Consider the following 22,862-nt stretch of genomic DNA (forward strand, 5'->3'; position numbering starts at 1 on the left):
GTATACATACCAAAATAAAATTAACAGCAACCTCAACTATGATAGAATTCTTTATTTTCATTGTATATGCCAGATATTTTTAGTACTTTCATTTAGAAATAAATCAACACATTAGGTGAATGTGAAAAATGTTAATCTAAATTCTACAAACCTAAGTGTCACGACAAGCATATATGCTGCATTGAGCATAACAAGACGAAAGGGGTTATTGACACTCTGTTGTCTCAAACCACTCTGAATACATTTCACATTTCATCAGTTTTGTCTTTCCTGCCACGGGTGAAGGCGATCAGAGCAGACACCCATTAGATTTTTCATACAATTTTTTCATGACACGTTGGCAGGATGATGGCAATTTTGAAATCTTACCAAATGAGAAAATGTCAAGAATTGAACTGACATCAATAGTCGTCAAGGAGACAGGCAATATAAAAATAAAGCTTACTTAATTCATAAGTAATCAACATTTCTTTTATAGTAGTAAAAAAATTAGAGATTATTTTGAAAAAAAAATCTATCTTCATTTACCAAAATGCAGCACATTAACTGAGCTATTCTTTGTTTCATTTACATCTAATGTAAATATGATTCTTCAGGGATTCGATAACCAAACGTAATGCTCGCAAAAATGCATAGTATAGGACATTAGACAAAAAGGCATTGCTTTTCCGGGTTAAGCAAATCTAAATTTGTGATTCTGTTTAAAAAATCTGAAAAGAATTAAAAGTAATGCCTGCATATTACCATAAAAACCATTAAATAAAAGGTTGTAATAGCAAGAAAAAAGGCACAAATTTTGAACACAAACACAATTAGCTGGACCCTGGGAAAAAAATAAACCTCATAAAAATGTATTGGAAAAACAGTTAATTTCTGAAAAAGTCAAAGGCACTATGAAGCTGTCTCTGTATTTGAAATAATAGTCTAATGTATGTATCATACATATGCATTGATACATTCAACTACAAAATCTTTCAAGGATAATAGTCAGAATGCTCCTTTGTTTGCATGAGTCAAATACAATATCCTTCTGTATTTATTGCTGTTTTAGGATTAAAACTATAAACAAAGAACATTTACAATAGAGCAAATATGCCACTGCCTTCTTCTGGTTTAAAAACTAAGAAAAATACCAATATATCACTAGATTCCAATAAAAAAATCCTTTGTCTAAAAAGCTCTCATTTTACACAATAGTGAGATACTCAAAGCCTTAAAATCAGATTTGACAAAGCAGAGAAGATAGACTGCAATGCCATCTACAGGCATTAACTTGCAAAAGCAGCCGTTTAAAATCATGAACTCAGGTCTTTGAAAATTTAATCTTATTTGCTCACAAAACAAAAGTGTGGGATGTAGTTATTTATAATTATATGGTAAAGACATCCATTAATTATATGCAATTTAATATTTCCTTATATTGTATTTCTTACTTCTCGGAAATGTGAACAGAATGGTTTCAATGGGAGTGTAGTTGTTAGTTGAACACTGTTTATGATGGAAATACAAAGCATTGTATATATCAATGTTTGATAAATAAATTGATTTCGCATTTAACAGTCTGCTGAAATTTATTATTTAGCACAAAATATTATGAGCCTAAATCAAGCTCATTGATTCAACTGAAGGAACAGGATTTTGTGCATTCATTTTCAACATTGCTGGTGCTCTTCAGCTTTGAAACAATCATTAAATACGAATTTCCAAAGGCATACAAGTACCTTACAAATATATGTTAACGTTCACTGACAAAACCCAGGGTCAAAAGAGTTAAGTCATTATACTGTAACTGAGGAAGGCAAAGAGGTTGCAGGAAGAAAAATCTGGAAGGTATTCAGTTGGGGTTGGCCGAGCCAGACTAGTAGTCAGTATTAATTTCCTTTCAGTTATTTTTTACGTAGTACCATTTTTGTACTCAAGAAAAGGCTTATCCTATGTTATTCCATGGTAATATAGTAATCATGGTCATGGAAACGCAAGTGACTACTAGTGTGCAAGATGCAGAGTTTAATAAAACTCAAAAGCTATGAGAAACATTAATGATCCAGGAAGCCACTTCTGCTACATCCATCATTGACACAGACAAATGAAGACTTTGACAGCATTAAGGAATTACTTCTGATCTTGTCAGTAATTTGTAAGTTATAATTAATATTATAAAAATCTATGAAAACTGCACAGTATGAGTTGATTTTTTATACAGCCATATTAAAAAGAAAATTACTATATACTCCACGAATTGTTCATGGTTAAAGCATGCATGAACATGTACTAAACATGCAAAACAATGGAATAAAATTTGAAACTAGTCTAGGAATATATTTTAGTTGACAACTGTGCTCCAATATACAACTGAATGATATTGAAAGGTTTGTTCATTTAAATGTTAATGATTACAGGTGATTAGATTTAGAAATAAGCTCCTGAAAGGGGAAATGAATAGGTTTACATGTGCATATGTGGCATATTGTAAATGAAGAGGCATCAGGTTTATTAAAGTTGCCTCTGTTTTTCTAGAAGTTATTCCTCCTGCTATTTTTGTGCATCTGTTTACATTAATGCTCTTGCAGACAATTTTTTTTGTCACTAACCTGAATTGTTTAGTCAAGATGTAACTTTAAACTTTCTGCAGTAGCATGTTTTCAGTTCAGCCCAATTTTACAGTAAAAATGGTCCACCCCATGGGTGATCAACAATAAACGTGTGGAACTTCCAATCTTATTGACAAAGAGTAAAAATAAGAAACAAAACAGCAATTTGCGTTAAGCAGCTTAACTTCAAAAATATTCATTGAAGATTGTGGAGAAGACAAAGCTTTAGAAAGCAAATAAGGATCTTTCAGCCTGACCAAAACCAACAAACTCTAATGTTGTAATTATTGAAAAAAACTTACCAAAACATAGCAACTACATATCAATGCTGGATAGTCTGAAATACTATTTTTCTGTGCGCACGATGCATACAGCTGCTGAAAATTATCAAGCCATTCTGTCAGTTGAAAATGTCACACACATAAGTAATAAATTTAAAAACGATGTACAGGTGAACTACAACATTGTCTTAATACAAGTCAGTGGCTTGATTAGCCATTAAAGATAACACACAACAGAAACACTCTGATTTTCTGTTTATGCTCAAATCAATGCTTCATGCATTTTGTCATAAATAAACATCAAGCAAAATTGTAAATAGCTATATTATTATATTGAATTGATTCAGGTTTCTGATCTGCTTTTCCAATTATAAATAATTCTTCACAAAATCCTTGTTACCAAAGTCTTTTGGGAACATAATTAAAAATATTCAATGTCATAAATTGTGCACAATTGGTTAAAAAGTGTAAATTGCGTAGTTTATGCTACTTGCAACAATTGTTCAAGAATAAGCATTCATCACATTATGTATTTTGCTAACTATTAAAGCCTGCACATGTGAAAATAAACTAGTTAATCAGTAATAGGCCTCAATTAACTCACTGCAGTCAATTCATTTCATCGCAACAATATTTTAATTTAATTTTAGCTATTTAATATTTTACAGTGATGACACCATGAACGCGATCATCTGTGCCATGATAAACAATAACAACCTTACTGAAATTTCCTAATATTTAACTATTGTATTTTATATAATAGCAGCTCCATTACTTAATTGTTTAAAACAAGTTGCCACTAACAGCCAACTACTAAATCAGTCAATAATTTGAAAAAGCCCAAATGATCATGTGGAGTTTTAAACAGATAAGGATTATACAGAACAATTGCTATCACCTTTATAGTAAAGTAACTATAGATTCATTCTAAAGAAAATGTCTTCACTGCATAGCAACTGTAAAAGACATAACCAGTCATGTTTTTAATAGTGAGCATACATGAATATAAGAATTATGTCAAGTTCATGTAGAGACAAACACTAAATCAATATACCACAATAAGGTCTTTAAATGAATAAAATACATGGTGGAAAGTATTTTACTACACTGCATCTGAGGCATCCAAATCGCTTATGATCGAAAACTGAAAGTACGGGACTACTCAGAAATAACCACCATGGATTTATGATTACGGAAGGTCAATATCGGTTATTGATTTGTAAATTACTAATGAAATCAGATTAGTACTTCCTTCTATATAGTATATATCCCTCAATTGATGTAACATGTTTTCACTTTTTTATCTCATAACAGTGTGATGTTTGCTGTTGGTAACAGGGGAATTACTGATGAATTTTATAGTTAACCAATAATAAACCACAAAGTTAAAAACATCCACTGCTATTAAGAAGAGCAACTTGGGCGGGGGGATGGGAGGGAGTTCATGGAAGATCATACTGCAATGCATGCATTAATCTAATGTCACTTTTTAAGGCTAAAGTATTGCGTTTTCACATACTGATATAGCTAGTGAAATTCCTAAGAAATCTAAAATTACTATCTGAAGTTCTGATAAAGACACACTCTCATCATCGACACCTCCGGGCAAGGCCATCTAATAGGGACAAATTGCCAATGACTGCCCAAGCAACTACCACAGACTGCTGATTTGTGGATTGATACTGATGTTTAATGATCCCCTTGGGTGGATCAATAGTAATAATCCTCTTTTCTGCCTTTCTTTGATGTGGAGGTGGCACTACAGACTAGGGTTTCGGTGGGAGCTCAGTCACAATTGTAAGCTTGCAGTGTGTTGCAAAGCAAACATTCTACAAGTTAAAACACGAGGTAAGGAAAAAAGAGTTTCATTCTTTACACAAAAACTTATTTTACTTGATTTATGACATATAAAAATGAATAAATATCTGACATTATATCTGTGTAAAACGAGGAATTTCTCCTGTTTTTGTAAATTTTGCTTTTTTTAAATGGTAGGCAATGCTTTATCTTTTAAAATTATTTTATCAGAAAAAACAGGTAAGAATTAAAATTTGGGAATTTTAAAATTCAACAAAAATAACAATAATTTTGAAATTTAAATTGAATTTTGCCAACTCTGAACAAATATGTATATCGGGAGCTGGGCAGAACCTTTGTACAATCCAGACTTTAATTACAAACACACGTCTGTTTTAGACACTCGTGGCAGTATTATAACTTAGCTTTGGATTTGTTAAATATAAACTCTATAGATTTATCCATACTTATAAATTTAAAAAAAAACAATAATAGAAGTATAAATATTTCTTAATGCAGCATCTTTTGTTCACATAAATACAATTGTAGCTTCTATAAAATTCAGCAATGAATGTCAAGTTAAGCTTCGTGTGTAATGAAACTCCACGTAAATTGGATCAGGTTTAAAAATTATGATGAAGTGCAAACAAATAAAACTGAAAAGTACTCTCATTTTTTAAAAAATCAGCCTTAATAAAGAATGCATTCCGACAGCCCCTGGCACTAATCAACCTTATACAGTAAATCAAAAATCCTCTCCTGCTTACTTGCATAAGCGATCACATTCAATTCATTACATCATTATGTCATATCCATACTAATCTCTGCCCTCACACCTCCGTCGCTTTGACATGCAAATGAGCTAGAAAAGCGCACATTAAAAAAACAGTGCAATCATGTCATGATTCTGAGCTTCAAGCCCCCCTCTGCACACAGGGCTTGTGATCAGAAGAAACAACAGCAATCTGTTGAGGATCAGACGCTGAGGCAAGGAGGTGGGGAGATGGATACACACATACACGTGTCACAAACGCAGCCTCTGTGCCTACTTTGCATATTCACATGATTTCCATGCTCATCTCCTTTGGCAGTGAAGTACAAGTTTTTTAAAGTCTCTCACTCTGAAGGCATAAATAAAACGAGGTAAGGGATAGAACTGCCTTACCTCAGCTTGTTTGCCTTGTGTTCTTGCCTTGGAATTCCCTGTGGCTGCTTTGAATTTTGAGCTCCATCCTTCAAGGTTTTGCTTTCCCCTCCTCTCCCTGAGTTGTGACTGGTATATAAAAAATAAAAAGACAACTACATGTTAAGCCAGCAGGCAAGACATCATGAAGCCTTGGATAGGGGGAGGGAAGAGAGGAGGGGTGGGTCACAGTTAAACGCTTTACAAAGGAAAACCTGAAGGCTTTCACAACTTGTAAGAGTCACTTTTCCAGACGGTGCTCTGAGGAGTTGGTGGTTTGGGGCTAGAACCACAATGCAAACATAAGCCTGGGGTTAGAAAAACTAAAAGCAAAAATCACATACGCACATATATATTCAAAACTGGGTTCTCTCGGTACAAAAATAACCAGTAAATAAATAAATAGTCTACGGTACAAATTCAGACCAAAATGTCACGTAAAGGGGTAGACTTGGGATTGATTGAACATGCTGTAAGTGAAAGAGTTTAATCAGATGTCTAGAGACTCTCTTCAGTGCAACTGAATTTGATGAAAGCATTTATGACAGTGGCAACAGCTACAACCAAAAACCATAGCTTAAAATATTCTCATTTTTCAAAGGAAACTAAATTTTATTTTTGATTAAAATGTAATTCCAAAATAAGATATCCAAGGGATGATGTTACTCATGTTTAAAAGAAGTCAACCATGTTGAGAGTAAACCAAATTTTAAAACAAAAAAATTGTTAATTTTAACAAATATGTAAGCAGGGGAAAAACTTGGCTTAATTCACCCAAAATGTACATGCAAATGCGTAATTTCTTCCAAATCAAAGAGGCAATGTGGAGAAAAATAAAGCAAGATGCAAGCTACTGTCCCTTATTTCCTTTTTCTGTTGATGTACTTCTTTTTATCTACTATGCCCAGAACAGCATCACATGGTGCTACAGATAGTGAGCAAGGACTATGGGTTGCTGTGTTGAGGGGGTGGGTGGGGGAGGGGGTATTGCAGTTGGAGTTTAGAGTAGAGAATGAGGAAAAAAACCATACATGCACAGGCAAAAACACACATGCACTTAGAGACACAAAGGGGGGTGGGGGGGGGGGGGGAGACTAAATTTGCATGCTGGACTGATCTGACAGAATCTTCAGCTTGCTTTCCCCTGGTTTTAGCCTGAAGACGCATGACCCTGCTGTGGCAAGCAGCAGTTGTGGAGGTGACCTCATGCTAACCAGCCTGTTAGAACTAATAAGGTACACCCATAAGCGACACCACTGACATTATGCTCTCCTGCAGAATTTGTCAATTTATTCACTAGCAGGATCTAAATTCACTCTTTCTTGCAGCATTATATATCATTACACTCCAAGACAATTTGGCCACAATACACTTCTGTAAGCTAATTATCAACAGCATCAAACAGAGATTGCAAATGGCTGGTTCAAATGGAGGACAGTCCAAAGACGCTCTGAGATAATTTTAATTCTTCTAATTTCAACACGAGTAGTTTCAACGATAGCTATTTTTCCGCTGACAGCATGTCAGCAAACATTTACATTATTTTTTGTTTCTTCCTTTCCCTCGCTCTACTGAAATCCTCCATTTTGTGATCATCGCAGCTTCCTATTTGCATGCTCTGAGATGGTGGCAAGCAGGGGAAAGAAAAAGACAGTATGAGGAGTGAATGTCAAAGCCCACTTCTGGCATTTGCTCATTTAAATTCAATCATGCAACCTTGCAGGAGCTGAAAAATAGATGGCCTGCATTATGAATTTCTGATCAGCAGACTGATAGGTTATGAGAGAGGACAGTAATCCTATTGAACAGGCTTTCTCCAAGCTAGGGCGTGAGACAGCTGCCCTTCAGAGATTGTTATTTTTCCTTACCCTCCTATTATTTTAGCATTTTAGCCCATATTTTACTGAATGCGACATGAATTATAGCTTCTTATATTTGCATGGAAGCTTCATTGATGTGCCGACATTCATCACGAACACCATTTTAAAATTAACTACATGCCTTTTTTTGTTTACACTTTAAAAGCTCAATATATTTCAAACTCAACTATTCTTTATGGTTTTTATTGCTAAAGATAGGAAAATAAATGTTAGTAAATGCTAATGTATATTTGAAGATTCATTTAATTTGAATCATAATTTTTTCTCACACAAGCCAATGACATTAATTCATAAAGTGATCAAAATACACATTTTCAACAAACTCAGCAGAATACATAAAATCGAAGAGAAAAAGAAAAAAAATAAAAACAAGTTAGAAAATATTTCCCATGTTTAATATGTAGTACAATGTTGCAAGCCTACTCTTAAATTGAAGCGCTAAGCTTTGCCTGTTCAATGCATTTTACTTATATTCTGCTATTAGACAAAGGATTAAGGCAAATCTATAAATCCTAAAACACACAAATAAAATAGATTAAAATGCAAAAAGCTATAAAGACATTAATGGAAAGCAGAAATATTTCAATCAAATAATCTTTTTTATCGCTAGGTACAAAGTAAAATGCATTAAATTAAAAATAAATGATAGTCATGGCTTAGAATATTTTTAATACAAATAATGAAATCAGTCACCATGCAGTTTTCTTCATATTAAACTTGATAATGGCCCATCTTTGGGATTTTCAAGTTTACAATCTATAAAACATTTCTTTTAAAACATAATTTAAATCTCTGTCAACTCTATAGAAAATTCCACATCATGTGAATAAAATCTGGTCAAGCCAGTAATTATTTATGGCATTTGCAAGATATGAATTAAAGAACTGTTCCAAAGACATCAGCAATGTGCGTCAGCAGCATTCTATTTTGGCCATGGTGCTACCACAAATGGAGGGTTCGCACAGCCAAATTGACCGCAAGATTCCCCTCCCAGTGTTGCTGTGAATACAAGGGTGAAGTCATCTGCCATCATATTCTGGACCCCTGTTTCATTCTCTGCGTGATTAAAAATAAAGCTAAGAGAAAAATGAGCTTTTTTCACCTTTGCAAATTATTACTGAATGGATTTTTCTCGTTAAACTTAGTAGGACCTTATAAACCATTCATAGATGCAGCTGCAAATGAAAACATAAATATAACAATGCAATTTGCAAATGAAGAAATATTTCTGTAATTTGATCTGGTGTTATATCTGTATTTTGAATGTTAATAGAAAAAGCATAATCTATCAATTTTCTTCACATTCCTTATGAAGGAGATTGTTGTTTGTAGGGAAATGAGTCCACAGGCCCAGAGGCCTTTCCATATCTTGTTTTTAATTCAAACGTGAGAACAGACTGGGCTATTTGGTCATAAGAAGCATCACAAACCAACCTATCACCAGACACTGCACACATGCACACTTCCAGCCACAGTGCAAGCAGTAGAGACTCCAGCAATTTTGCTTCCCTTAACAGAGACAAGCTGAAGCCAATTGTAATACCGTCCTACTGCTTTCATTGAAAGGAAAACATGTGGCTTTAGATGATTCCTCTTGGGCAGTTTGAGGAAGCATTTTTGAAAATCTCATCTTTTAATTTGACAGGGTCATAGAATTGTGAACAACATTTTTTAAAGGCATTTGGCAACTTACCTTGTACTCAAGACTAATGAGGACATAGCTGTAAATGCAAAGCATTAAGTTCTGCACCTGTCTGATCAGCTGATTAGAAAGTGGCACAGGGAGGGGTCATGTAGAGAGAATACTATTTCTGCTATCCCGTTGGGCATACTTTACATTTGGCAAAAGGTCAATGGTTTCCAAAAACAATCTAAGTTTCTATTGACTGTTACGTTCCTGTTAGCTGAATTATTTTAGATGTCAATGAAGGTGGCCATTAAGCAGGAAATATTGCCATAACAGAGGTAACTTATTTTAGAATATTTAATTCAACACAATGCAACATCAAATTTAAGTAATCCGTTAAATCTGACACATCAACATAATGTTTTTGACACGCGAAGCTAGCTGCCCTTGCATCCATCAGTTGCATGTACTGCGTAGCACAGTATCCTAGTCTACACTCAATATTTCAAAATTTAAATACTTCACAAATCAGAAGACTTGATGTGAAGAACTTCCACAATCTTCAGCCCAGTGCACAAATGAAGTAATTTTGTCTCAGCTCAGCTGGGATTTTAAGTGGTCATGGGACACTGGTGTTAACAGAGTATCATTACACTTGCAGGCACTGCACTAAACCTTACACCAGGAGACTATTTGGTAGCATGCATCTTTCTTAACAAGATGCAAAATAAGAAACACATTTGCGTGTTATTAAACCCCGCTCATAAGTGGTTGCAGGGCTCCTTTTTTGCTAAATATCGGGAGGACCCAGGGGATTGGTGTATGGTAACTAGAGATGAATTTCAGACAGGGAACCTTTTAAACCAGCAGTGAAGGAATCTGAAGCATCAGACCATGAACATCAGTTTTAAATGCTTTCTCCTTGCCAAAGGAGTAAACACTTAGTAAAAGAGGGGGGAGAAATGAGAGCGCTGACATGGATTGGATAAATACACTGGATGGATTGAGGACATTAAGCACGGTTTTAAATCTGGCAGTACATTAAAGGCTTACACTTCTTTTAAGATGGCACACAAGCCCACTTTATGCAATATGGAAAAGATTAAGGATATTAATTCATCTACCACCTAATCAATTATAGGTTATATACTGGACTTCTGTTTCTGCACAGTATTCATCATCAGATTTACACTGGGCTGTCTGTCTTGTTCCACAGATTTCTTATATACTGGCACATGAGGTACACAATAGTAATATGATATATTTAAAAAGGTTTCATATGCCGTTAAAGCTCGCAAGCAGTCCATCTTATCTCAGCACTACTTAAGCACCTTTTCCTTGACATGGTTGATTACTGAAGCACTTTGGAACCACTTTGGAATCTTTGCACCAACTAAGTAAAACAAAACTACATATTGTCAACAATCTACATGGTAATTTAACACATTTCTCACCAATTTTCTAAAATCTACTAACTGGGCATTAAATCTAGAGTGCATTGCAGTAGCAACACAAGCAATTTATTCTTTCCAGGTATGGGACTATGTTATTTACAGCTCAGCATCTTTTCTGTCTGAGACTTTAGCATGAGAAATTCCACTTTGTAGCCAGCTGCATACAATTGTTGCAAAAGGTTACAGTGTGTATTAAATTCTTTCTGTGTGACAACACAATTATTTTACTCTTGTGAGTATCCTGTGCGCTGTCAATGTAAACAAAGCTGTAAACTTTACGTCCTTCTGAACTTGAGGATAAAATGTTTTCCATTAGGGATCAAAATACAATCAATTCGGGGTTGTTTCAAAATTAACTAAAATCTCCGATTACACCTACATTCACCAATATGATTTGCGTGTGCAGACAGTAGACTATTGAAAATGCATCAATTATTTTACCCAAAGATGATTTTACTTTAATCATCACAGCAAGTAATGTCCCATGAATCACACTTAAACCTGCTCCTTACTTAAATACTAACAAACATAATAGTCTATTTTTGTTAAGATAATTATTTATTTCACTCTGACACACTTTAACCCAAAATTCTGTTTTATTAAATACTTCAGCCATTTCAACAATAACATTTAGGATAGGAAACATTAGGTATCACAGTTCTTCACGGTTATGCTTTGGCTGTATTCACAATATATTTGGGAGGCAACCCAGAAAAAAAAACAGCGTTTTTTCAGACACATTTTATTATTTATTTTTAATTTCAAATTTTTCTTTTCAGTGGCTTCAGGAACATGAAGAAACTGTAAGTTAAACAATAGTTATTAAGATAATTACAATATAATACATATTTATACTGATTCTACCTACTTACAGCATCAATTTGGGATACCTTAAAATTCCATAGACCCTAAAATGCCAATTTAAAGTGTTTTTTTCTCATCTGGATGACACATTTACCATAGTAATCAAATGGAATAATCATTCATGGCTAACACCTTAACTGCAAGATCAAGCCTAAAAATCCTATTTTCACGCATAAATATTCCACATTAACACATAAAGTCACTAATGCCTTGTAATGTACTATTCTCTGAAATTCACATACATTTGTCTCATAAACATGTAGTAGTTATGTTGTTTCAATCAATGTACTTCAAAATAATGGCTACTGCATAACTGTCCCTGATGATAAGTATAAAATATTAAGGACTGCTGAAATATATGATGATGAGATTTGACCATATTCTCTCAAATACTTAGTTACTAGAAGATGGCAGCAAGCTCATTAAATTACAATATGCATGATATGAAGTTTAAACAGAAAATACAAACAAAAATTATAGTTATTGTATTAGACAGAAAGAACAGCACTAATGTTTTTTTAATGTAATATTTAAATTACTGCTGGCTAATGCAGGGTGCTCTGTTCATTTCCATTGCTACCAAGGGTTCAAGGGGAAAAAAAATTAAAGTAAATTTTTTTTATAATCAAGGTACAACTGCCCAATGCAGCAAGTGGCACTCATCTGAATAGCCTCTGCCCCTATTATGTCTGTCTTTTATTCTCTGGGCTATTGAATTCAATATACAAAAACTCCATCATACAGCAATATAATTTCTCTGTCTGGATAAGGAAGGATTCTGGGTAATTGGTTGGCTGCAGTTCACTCATTGTTCACAGCTGCCATCAGGAGATTCATAGAGCGTCTGGAGAGATTTCCCCCTCGTGCTTATTCCACCCTAGGAAAAAAGTCATTTGTCTGATTTATTTATGATGCAATGAAGGTATGCTGAATGGATCAGGATAACCTAACACTGGTCAAACTGTCTGTCAGTAAAGATAAAGTACACTCATACTCCAATAGGCACACCGTTTTTAACCATCTCCATGCAAAAGCCATTGCCATGTGCATTGTTGTTTCACACATAAGTGCCACCTTATAAAACAAAAACAAAATGGATTTGCACAGCTTGGTGTGCTCCTGTTGTGCTGTGTTGCATTTATTTTAAATATACCTGCTGCATCTTTGACATCCAGTTCAGTTCTTTGTTGGTTTTATGATTCTGCAAACTGGTCAGCAAGTGTAGATTATTAAAGTAATTACCAGCCTCTTTCTCTGCTGCTCTAAATAGCCTTTAACATTACAAGTTAACTGCTTTCTGTCATAATGCAAACATTATTTTCATAGTCTATCAGGCACCATTCGCAAAGCATAAGAAACAGCGATTATTTGTAGGCAAGACTAGCCCCTGCAGGCACAATTTGCTACTGCAATCACAGAGACACCAAATGCTTTGATATTCTGTTTCTGTAGGAAAAGTCCATGGAGAGGGGTTGTTTTTCAAAGCTAGTGCTTCATAAACTAGTTACACTTTCACCAAAAATGAACACACTGCATTCTAGCAGAATTTAAAACTATCATGTATTGAATGACTAAAACATTTCATCCCTGCTTGTGGTAAAGTATCAATTCAGTCCTGAGGTACTATCCCACTCAATGTACAGTGATGGGATTAATATCAGAAATGTACAGAATAGTGATGTCAGATTCACACGGCTAAATGATGAGATCTGTAAAGTATCAGATACTCCAACCTCATGTGACGATAATGTGTACAGCTTAAGCAATAAATAAGGTTTTCTGCAGAAAGTACCATGAACTCAAACAGCATCCTTTTGGGGTGCAGTAGACCCAAACACACAAAAAAGCAGCAGAATAGCTAATGAGAAGCAACAAAGTTGTCAGTTGAAGTGAACCTTGAGGTCCAGAGGAACAGGCATAACTTTTTGCCAAAAACTCGACAGGATATCGGGGATATTGTGCAGCAGCAAGAGGTTGGATATGGACCCCCGGGGACAAGATAGCAGTGAGCAGAAACCTGAAGCAGCAAGCAGAGCCAGTCAAAAGTGCAGAAATAGCACTGTGGCTCAGGAGAAGCATGTAACCCAGCCCAGCAACCCTGTAATCATCTAAGGCAACAGAAGGGCAATCCCAGACCCAGGAATTGAAAAATTGAAGGAAAAGTCCAAAGATGCGCAGGTTAGGTGGATTGGCCAAGCCAAGTTGTCCCATAGTGTCAAGGGGTGTGCAGGCTAGTTGGATTAGCCTGGGAATAGGGTGGGTGTGCATGGGATGCTCTTTGGAGGGGCAGTGTGGACCAGATGAATCAAATTGCCTGTTTCTACACTGTAGGGATTCTATGATTCTTTGATTCTAAGTTTAACAAGGTACAGTATGCTTCAGGATGAGATAAGAAGGGTTAGAGCAACCAGATCAATGCATTACTTTGCACAATGTGCACAATTGTTAATGATGTATTTGCGAGACAGAGTACAGTCTCATGTGGGGAGGTATTAAAGTCATTTGACGTATATTTCAGGTGTTCACCAAAATCCAACTTTTGAACTGGGCAAAACTTAACAGGCCTTTGGGAATTATGGATTTATTCATTAGTGATCTTTGTAGGCTGGTAGAGAATTGTGCTGAAGAAACTGTGCTCATGATTGATGAGCGGAAAAAGTCAAGGTTGCAGTTAAGATCTTATCAGATGCATTGCCAGCCACAAAAGATTTAACTTTAGGGATTGTTAAAACAACGTAATTTTGGAAACAGAGTCAGGTTACTCATTCAATGGGACAATGTTGGTCCAAAGAAAAATTTGAGTGAGGCAGTTTAGTTTGTAATCCACAAAGGAGAAAGTTGATTGACTTGGCAGGAACAAGAAATACACACATGAACAATGTCCAGCAGGGGGAGCAAAGGGGCAAAATTGTGTAGAAATTGGTCATTTTAAAGCAGTCTGTTGTTCCTCCAATGCAGATAACATGCAGTCAAAGACCATGTTCAAGAGGTTAAAAAAATACCTCAGGAACAGAGAAAAACCTTCTTAGGAGAAATTAATGATAAGATGAACAAATACGCGAGTGTCAAACTGGAAGTAATTGGATACCCAGAAGGACTTAAGTTCGACATGGAATCACTATTCCAGTGGTATGATCAGATCAAATTAAGTGGGTAAAATAATTAAATTGTAATGATCATTTGTGAAATCTCGAGGTCCAAGGGGAACTTACTTTAAAGTAAAAGGCCAGCTCATGTTGAAGCTCAGATATAAAAAAAGAAGAATCTTGGAATCTCTGCATGTTGTTCACAATTAAGAACATTTTCTAGTCAGAAGAAGAGCATGCTTAAAACAAAGATTAATCCGCAAGGCTGATGATACTGATGATGCAAATAAAATGAATTTCGTAATGAATTCCTGAAATCATTATCAGGGCTAGAGAATTGCAAACATCACAGCCTTGTTCAAGTAAAATCATAAGGATAATTACAGACCAGTCAGTTTGATTTCAGTAAAGGAGAAGCTTCTAGAAACAATTATTTGGGACAGAAGTCATATTCACAGAGATAAAGGTGGGTTAATTTGGAACAGTCATGGATTTCTAAAGGGGAGTATGCATTTACTAAATTTGCTGTAGTTTTTTGAAGAATAAATAGGAAAGTTCAATGAGGGTAACACTGTTGAAGGGATTTGCAGAAGGTCTTCAATGCAGTGCCACACAACAGACTTGTGAGGAAAGTTATAGTTTATGGTATAAAAGGGACAGTAGTAAAGTGGATACAAAATTGGCTGAGTGACAGAAAATAGAGTAATGGGCAGTACGGTTGGTATTGAGATCCTTGCTTTTCCTGATGTATACATTCATGATGTGGATGTTGGTGTGCAGGGGGATCAATTTCAAAGATGGCAAATTACACGAAACTTGAAAGAATTGTATACTATGAGGATGCTGTGGAACTTCAAAGGAACTTCGACAAAATAGAGAAGTGGGCAGACAGGTGGCAGAAGAAGTTAAAAGCAAAGGGGTGTAAGGTAGAAAGCATATGTAAAGGCAATATATAGTAGGGGGTACAATTCTAAAGACAGTGTATGAGTAGAGGGACTAGGGTGTATATATATACACACAGATAATTTAAAGTGGTTGGTTAGTTGGAAAAAGTAGTTAATAAAGCATATACTATTCTCAGTATTATTAATGGGGCATACAATACAACAGCAAGGAGGTGACATTGAACATTTGTATGAAAAAAACTTATTGGATTTCAGCTGGAGTATTATGCACAGGGGCAGCACAATGACTCAGTGGTTAGCATTGCTGACACAGTGCCAGGGATCCAGGTTCGATTCCAAACTTGTGGAACTGTCTGTAGGAGTTTGCATGTTCTCCCTGTACCTGCATGGACTTCCTTCAGTGCTCTAGTTTCCTCCAGGTTAGGTGGATTGGCCATGCTAAATTGCCATAGTATCCAGGGCTGTTCAGCCTGTGAAATGCAGGGTTACAGAGATAGGGTAGGGTGACTAGATCTGGATGAGAACCTCTTTGGAAGGTTGGTGTGGAGTTGATGGGCTAAATGGCCTGCTTCCACACTGTTCTATGATGATCCACAGTTGTAGGTATGAGTGTACGCACTGGGGAGAGTGCAGAAGTGATTTGCAAGAATGGTTCCAGGGATGAAAAACTTCAGTTATCAAGATAGATTGAAGAAATTGGGTTAAGAAAGCTAAGAGGAGATTTGATCAAGGTCTTTAAAATCATGATCAGACTAGGTAGATGGGGAAAAGCTTTTCCCCTTACAAAAGGAATGAGAACAATGGAACATAGAATTTGAATGATGTGAAAAAGAAGCAAGGGTGATGTAAGAGAAAGCTTTTTCATGGAGTCAGTTGTTCGGGTATGGAACTCACTGCCTGGAAATTTAGTGGAGGTTGGTTCAATTGAGGAATTGGATGATTATTTAAGGTTCTTGAGCAGATTTGAAGCTCGGGTTGTGGATCCTATGGTTGGTTGGTTTGCAGTTCTTGCATGCACACAAACCTACATCAACCCTACTCCAGCTGCTAACAAGAACCAAACACCCCTTACCCACTATGGATTGAACCAACGCATTATACAAAGTTCCATGCAAGGACTACAACAAACATTCCATTGGACAGACAGGAAGGAAACTGGCTACAAGAGTACATGAACACCAACAAACAACAAAAAGACACAATCGATACTCGTTCATCTCCATACACACAGACAAGGAGTTTGATTGGGACAACGTCAAGATCCTGGGAGAAGCGAAACAGAGACAAGCACGGGCATTTCTAATGTCCTGGTTCTCCATCGAGAAGGCCATCAATAAAGACAGAATTAGATCTTAAATACACAGCACTGCAAATAAAAATCAGAAGAAATGAGGTAATCACTCCAATTGATCCCAGCGTTTAAATCAGGCGGGAAAACACAACAGCGTTTCATTGGAGGCTGCACTGATGATGGTCCCTAGCAGGGAAATGAAATGGCTGCAAACTAACGAACCAGCTCAGCGAGCGAACCATCCATGGATGTTCATTTGGATAGTAGTCGTCTGCAAAGGTATGGGAAAAAGCATTAGATTGGCACTAGATAGCAATGCTTGCTTGAAGAGCTAGTACAGGCACAATGGGTCAAATGGTCTCTTTTTGAACTGTAAACATTCCAGTGATTCTGACTGGGGAAATTAAAGGTTAAATGTCATAATGTCTTCCAAAATGGTGCTAAACTAGTTTGCTTATTCACTCAGAGAAAGATCCTCCAATCATCCTTGATAACAGATAGAGAAAGTATGCTACATAAAGGAATTCTCTCACCAGTCACCATTGTCAACAACATGGTCTTCACGTTATCATTATAAAACCAAACAGTTCTGTGAGAATTGGTGCGGATTCAACAAAGCTGTGCAACATCAGATCTGCTCAATGATCTCAGAAGATGAAAGTCTAGAGCACCCTGTTCCTCAAACTGAATGCTAACAGTGGATTTTGTAAATTATCTCAGAATGAAGACTTTAGAAAGTTGAATACAACCATCACTTCTTCTTCGTAGCATTGTTTTAAAAGGCTACATTTTGGAACTGTTTCTTCCAGAATTTTTCGGTGAATGGTGTCTAACACATTGAAAAGCATGGATGGTATATTTTGCCACATGCATGATGGTTTGATGCACAGACCCATATAGGAGGAATGTGACCAAAGTGTCAGAACAATAATAAAAATGCTATAAAGTACAGGTATAACACTTAAATGAAAAGTGTGTGTTTTCAAACCTTAAGCTTAAATTTCTTGAACACGGCATTCAATCAAATGGAATGACAGTTCATTAAAAGAGAAGTAGGAAAAGTTTCCACCAGTTAGGAATGCCAGAACTTCAAAAAAGTCTCAGTGTTATCAAGCAAGAGGGCAAATCTTGACAGAATTTGGCAAAGTCCTTGAGATAAACCTTAAGGTGGGGGCAACAATGGTTTTGGAGTTTTGACCAGGAAAGTGTTTTTGAAAAAAATCATACAACTCCAGGTGTCTTCAGAAAGTTTTGGGCAGATGTTCCACCCAAAGGATTGAGGATATTTGGATTAGGTACTCCTTAAGGTGCAGAAAGATGGAAAGCATAGACTAGCCTACAGTGCTTCTAAATTGTGACAGAACTTAAACGGCAATTAATAGTTGATTAGGTGTATGATAGGTTTTCAAATTATGTGACAGAATCACGTTTATAGTCATACAGCACAGAAACAGATCTTGCAGTCCAACACATCCATGCTGACCAAGTTTCCCAAACTAAATTAGTCCAACTTGGCTGTATTCATGTGCCTGTCCAAATGTCTTTTAACTGTTGTATCTGCATCCCACCACTTCCTCTGGCAGTTTATTCCACCCTCAAACTACCCTCATGTGAAAAAGTTTCCCCTCAGGTCCCTTTTAAATCACTTCTCACCTTAAAATTGCCCCCTAGTTTTGAACTCCTCTACCCTTGGGAAAAGACCTTTGCTATTCACCTTATCTGTGCCGCTCATGATTTCATAAATCTCTGTAGGGTCACCCCTCAACCTCCTACGCTCCAGTGAAAAAAGTCCCAATTATCCAGCCTAATAACTCAAAACCTCCAGTCCCAGCAATATCCCGGCAAATCTTTTGAGCCTTCCCCAATGTAATAATATCCTTGCTATAGCGGGGTGACTAGAACTATGCACAGTACTCCAAAATTTGGCTCAGCAATGTCCTGTACAACCTCAACATGATGTCCTAACTCATGCAGTCAATTGTCTGAGCATTGAAGGCACTCATCTTAAATGCCTTCTTAACCATCCTGTCTACAAGTGACAACTTTCAAAGGAATATATACTTGAACCCCTTGACCTCTCTGTGTCACAGCACGACCCAAGATTATTTGGGTGTTCTTCTGAACTCAAAATAAATCATTAAGATGTTACGTGTGATTCAGTAATTTATATTAAGACTCATAAAGCAAGATTACAAGAGAAGTATGAAACAACAGCAGACTGTCAGGGATACTACCAAACTGAAGAAGACAAGAGTATTTAGACATTATCAAGGAGTTTGGAGATCACATATCAGAAATTACTAAGCACTGACTAGCTAGGGAAAGAAAATTGCAAAGAAATGCTAGGGATAAGAAAAGCTCAAGAACAGGATGAAGAATTTCCTCAAATCTAGAAAATTATCCAGAACAATGGATATACAGTAATCTGTACCCACAATCCAACTACAACTTTTAACAGCGTAAACATCTCACCATCGATGATTAGTCATTGCTAGTTTTTAATGAGAAATTAGTAATACAAAGAACTCCATGACTTGACATTCTCAAAAGAATTCCAAAGCAACACAAAAGTGCAACAATCAGTCTGGTGACCAGATATCACTCTCTAATTTGGTAACTGCATTCCTTGTTTTGTAAACAGCCAAGACAGAAATAAACCGCTATTACCTTTACTTTTTATGTCAAGGATGTAGGAGCACCAGCAAATGGATTTATTTGCATTCACAGGAAAAAAATCATCATTGATGTGATTGACTAGTTTTCATGATGGATTTAAGTCAACATATTGCAGCATCTCACAATAGAAGCAGCAATACAGCCAGTCAAAATAATTTACTTAACGCATGGGGTTTCCAGATATTGTAGCAATAGATAATGGTCCACAGTTTAAATTGTAGCAGTTTAAGAGATTTACAAACGAATACAACTTCATTCATGTTACCAATTCACCTGAATATTCTCAAGCAACTGGAGAAGCTGAGACAGGAATGCAAAAAATAAAAGTGCTACTGGAGATAAATTAAGTCCTAAATCTTGTTGTATTGAATTACCAATCCCTACCACTGCAGAATTGCTTATCACCAGACTTATTGATGGGTAGGAGATTGAGAATGCAACTTCCATCTGTAGTTCATATGTTAAAACTAAACAGCACTGAGAATGACCATAATAGATTGAAACAATAAGAAGAATTGCAAAGAGTCAAATAAGCTTTAAAGACTCTATAAAAGGTACAGAGTGCAAGAATCCCTTGGCATAGAGTATTGCTAAAAGATCCAACAGAGAGAATGTGTAACAGTGGAAAAGAAAACACCACAATCATGATCATCTTTGAATAAATCAGACCATAAAGAGAAACTGCAATGCACTGACATCATTAAACAAAAAACCAATAGAAATGTGTGGACTTATTACTCTGAAGAAAGGTAAAAGGAAATCCCCACAACTCACCAAGAAAATTTCCACACTAACTGATGGACAAACACAGAATATCTGCAACTTCAAAAAGAAAACCAAACCAAAGAGATTGGTTAAAGTAGAATAAAACTAATCCTGTGAAGTCTGAGACTCTGCAGGAAGACAATAAAGCATTAAAATAATGAGGATTAAAAACTTGCAGGAGATGTAGAGTAAGGGAATTAATACCGGACGTATACAAGGTGATGTCAGAATGGCATGTTGAAACAGAGAGCTGGAAGGCTCTAGCATCACGTAAAGAGAATGAGTGTGGAGAAGAAACTGCCAACAACCAGATTGCAGAAAGTACCATGGACTCAAGCAGTATACTTTTGTGACAATTGCTAGCCCCAAATATACAACATGGGATACAACTCTATTTCACTGCCACTGATATATTAGTTTGATTTAGGTCAAAAGTAATATTTGAAATCAATTTACAAACTATAAAAAAAAATGGATTTGTGAAAAAACAACAATGAACATTAAAAGGTATGAGCAGAAATTTTCATCCAGGGATGAAAACTAGAAATTGGGACAGTTTCCATGCCCGCTGACATTGCCACAGATGTCATACCAGCTCCCCTCCCCCTCAACACACACACACACACACACACACACACACACACACACACACACACACACACACACACAGAGAGGCCCCAATAGACATTCAGCAGCAGGTAGCAGCTGCAGGGACGTGAACTAAGGAAGTATCACTCCAGTGCAGGTCAATTTCAACTGCACATGACTGTGGCTGCCAGGTGCTTGCTGTACTGTCCCTTTGTCGAATCATACTTTCAGAGAAACATGGAATGAGTCAGGAGAGCCTAACAGCTGAAATACAGCTTAGGCAAATACCTCAGTTTGCTGGATACCCTCCTGGATGCAAGGGGGAGAAGAAGGATCCTTCACGCTGTGGGAGGTAAGAGTAGGCAGGCATGTGTGGTAGAGAAAGCATCATGTGTAAGATTTGGGTAACTGACAATTAACAAGAATGTGGTGTAAACGAACTGGTTTCTAAGTCAGATAAGGCTTACAGACCTAAATAACTGTGAGTGCAGCCCCATGTGTCAGGACCAATCTCAAAATGCAGGTTGTTTGCGAGCATGGGAGAAGTATGTGTCCAGCTCACTTACTGACAAGTCAGAATGGCTCACAGCTTTAGCACTGCTGAGGAGCTACCAGCACTGAAGCATGCAGGTTCTAATTAGCACAAGAAGCTGGCATTGGTCACGGACACCTGCGATAGGGTTAGGGTTAGGGTACCATGTCACACACTCTGTTATCCTCACAGAGAAATGGACACATAATGCCTACAAGAGAGCCCAGACTCATACAGGAATTTCCTATCTTGGAGTGATCAGAGCCATGGAGAAGGAAGTCATGAACACACTAGGACTGTCGACAATGAGGAATATATATTGGTGAAATGGGTATCCATTGTGGTGATGGTGATTAGAGAATTAAATGCATTTATTATTGGGATTGTACTCTACCCACCCAAAGGTTTACCAAAGAGTTATATTCAGAAGATTCACCACTGAATCTGCTCTCTAAGGCTGATTCTCATGGCCTCTTTTGGTGCCTCCCACAGGTGCTGAAGTTCAGGCAATAAGACTAACTCCCGAAACATCACTGGGCCAAGCAGAAAAGCAGCAGACCTCAGAAGAAACACTGACAGACCTTACAAGCTTACCCTCCATTAGCACAGGCACGGGTACCTTGGCAGTCCCCACATGCAGTTAACAATGGTGGGTGACCATCATCAAATTTACTGTGCAAGAGAACGTGCCAGAGGCAGAGGAAGTGATTAGATAATTCAATTACAGTCAACAGCTCATAAAACTTTCCAATTAATCAACCAGACCTCAGAACTTCTGACTCAAAAGTTATCTTGGCTGAAGCAGGGGCGAATTTCAAGCTTTGTATATGGATATTGTCCAAAATTACCCTTGTGTTAGAGTGAAATAGAGTTCACCTTTTTAGCAATTAGGTAAATTACTTATGATTCATCTTGAATCTTTTCCACATTTACTTAATCATTTGCTACTTGGCAGAAATAATAATCTGGCAAACACATTGTCTAAATTAGTTGCATCTTCTAATCACAATACTGTCATAACTCACTTTCTTGAATGCAGATGGAATCATTGCCATACCGTTTCATGGTGAAGTATAAAGAAGGCACAACTATTTCAACTTCTGAAGAAGGGTCCAGACCCAAAATGTCAGTTTTCCTGCTCCTCTGATGCTGCTTGTCTGCTGTGTTCATCCAGCTCTACACCTTGTTATCTCACAACTAGTTTATTTACTTCTTAACCTATTTCTGCTTCCAATGCATGGTACAGGAATCCATCTAGCTGATGTAAAATCTCCCAGAAGGGAAAAAAAACAGTAAAACCTTCTGGTCAAGCATAACTTGCATAGTCCAAAATGGTACTCCA

The 22,862-nt window shown here is 36.7% G+C and overlaps 1 long non-coding RNA gene across 1 annotated transcript; it reads left to right on the forward strand.

Moving 5' to 3' along the window:
- Window positions 1-4,619: 4,619 nt before the first annotated feature.
- LOC125459626 (uncharacterized) lies at window positions 4,620-22,605 on the forward strand. The gene is made up of 3 exons (XR_007249064.1): window positions 4,620-4,720; window positions 11,593-11,616; window positions 22,560-22,605. It is a non-coding gene; the product is annotated as an uncharacterized LOC125459626 (long non-coding RNA).
- Window positions 22,606-22,862: the final 257 nt, after the last annotated feature.

This window comes from Stegostoma tigrinum, chromosome 16 (genome assembly GCF_030684315.1).
Source record: "Stegostoma tigrinum isolate sSteTig4 chromosome 16, sSteTig4.hap1, whole genome shotgun sequence".
NCBI classification, from domain to species: Eukaryota; Metazoa; Chordata; class Chondrichthyes; order Orectolobiformes; family Stegostomatidae; genus Stegostoma; species Stegostoma tigrinum.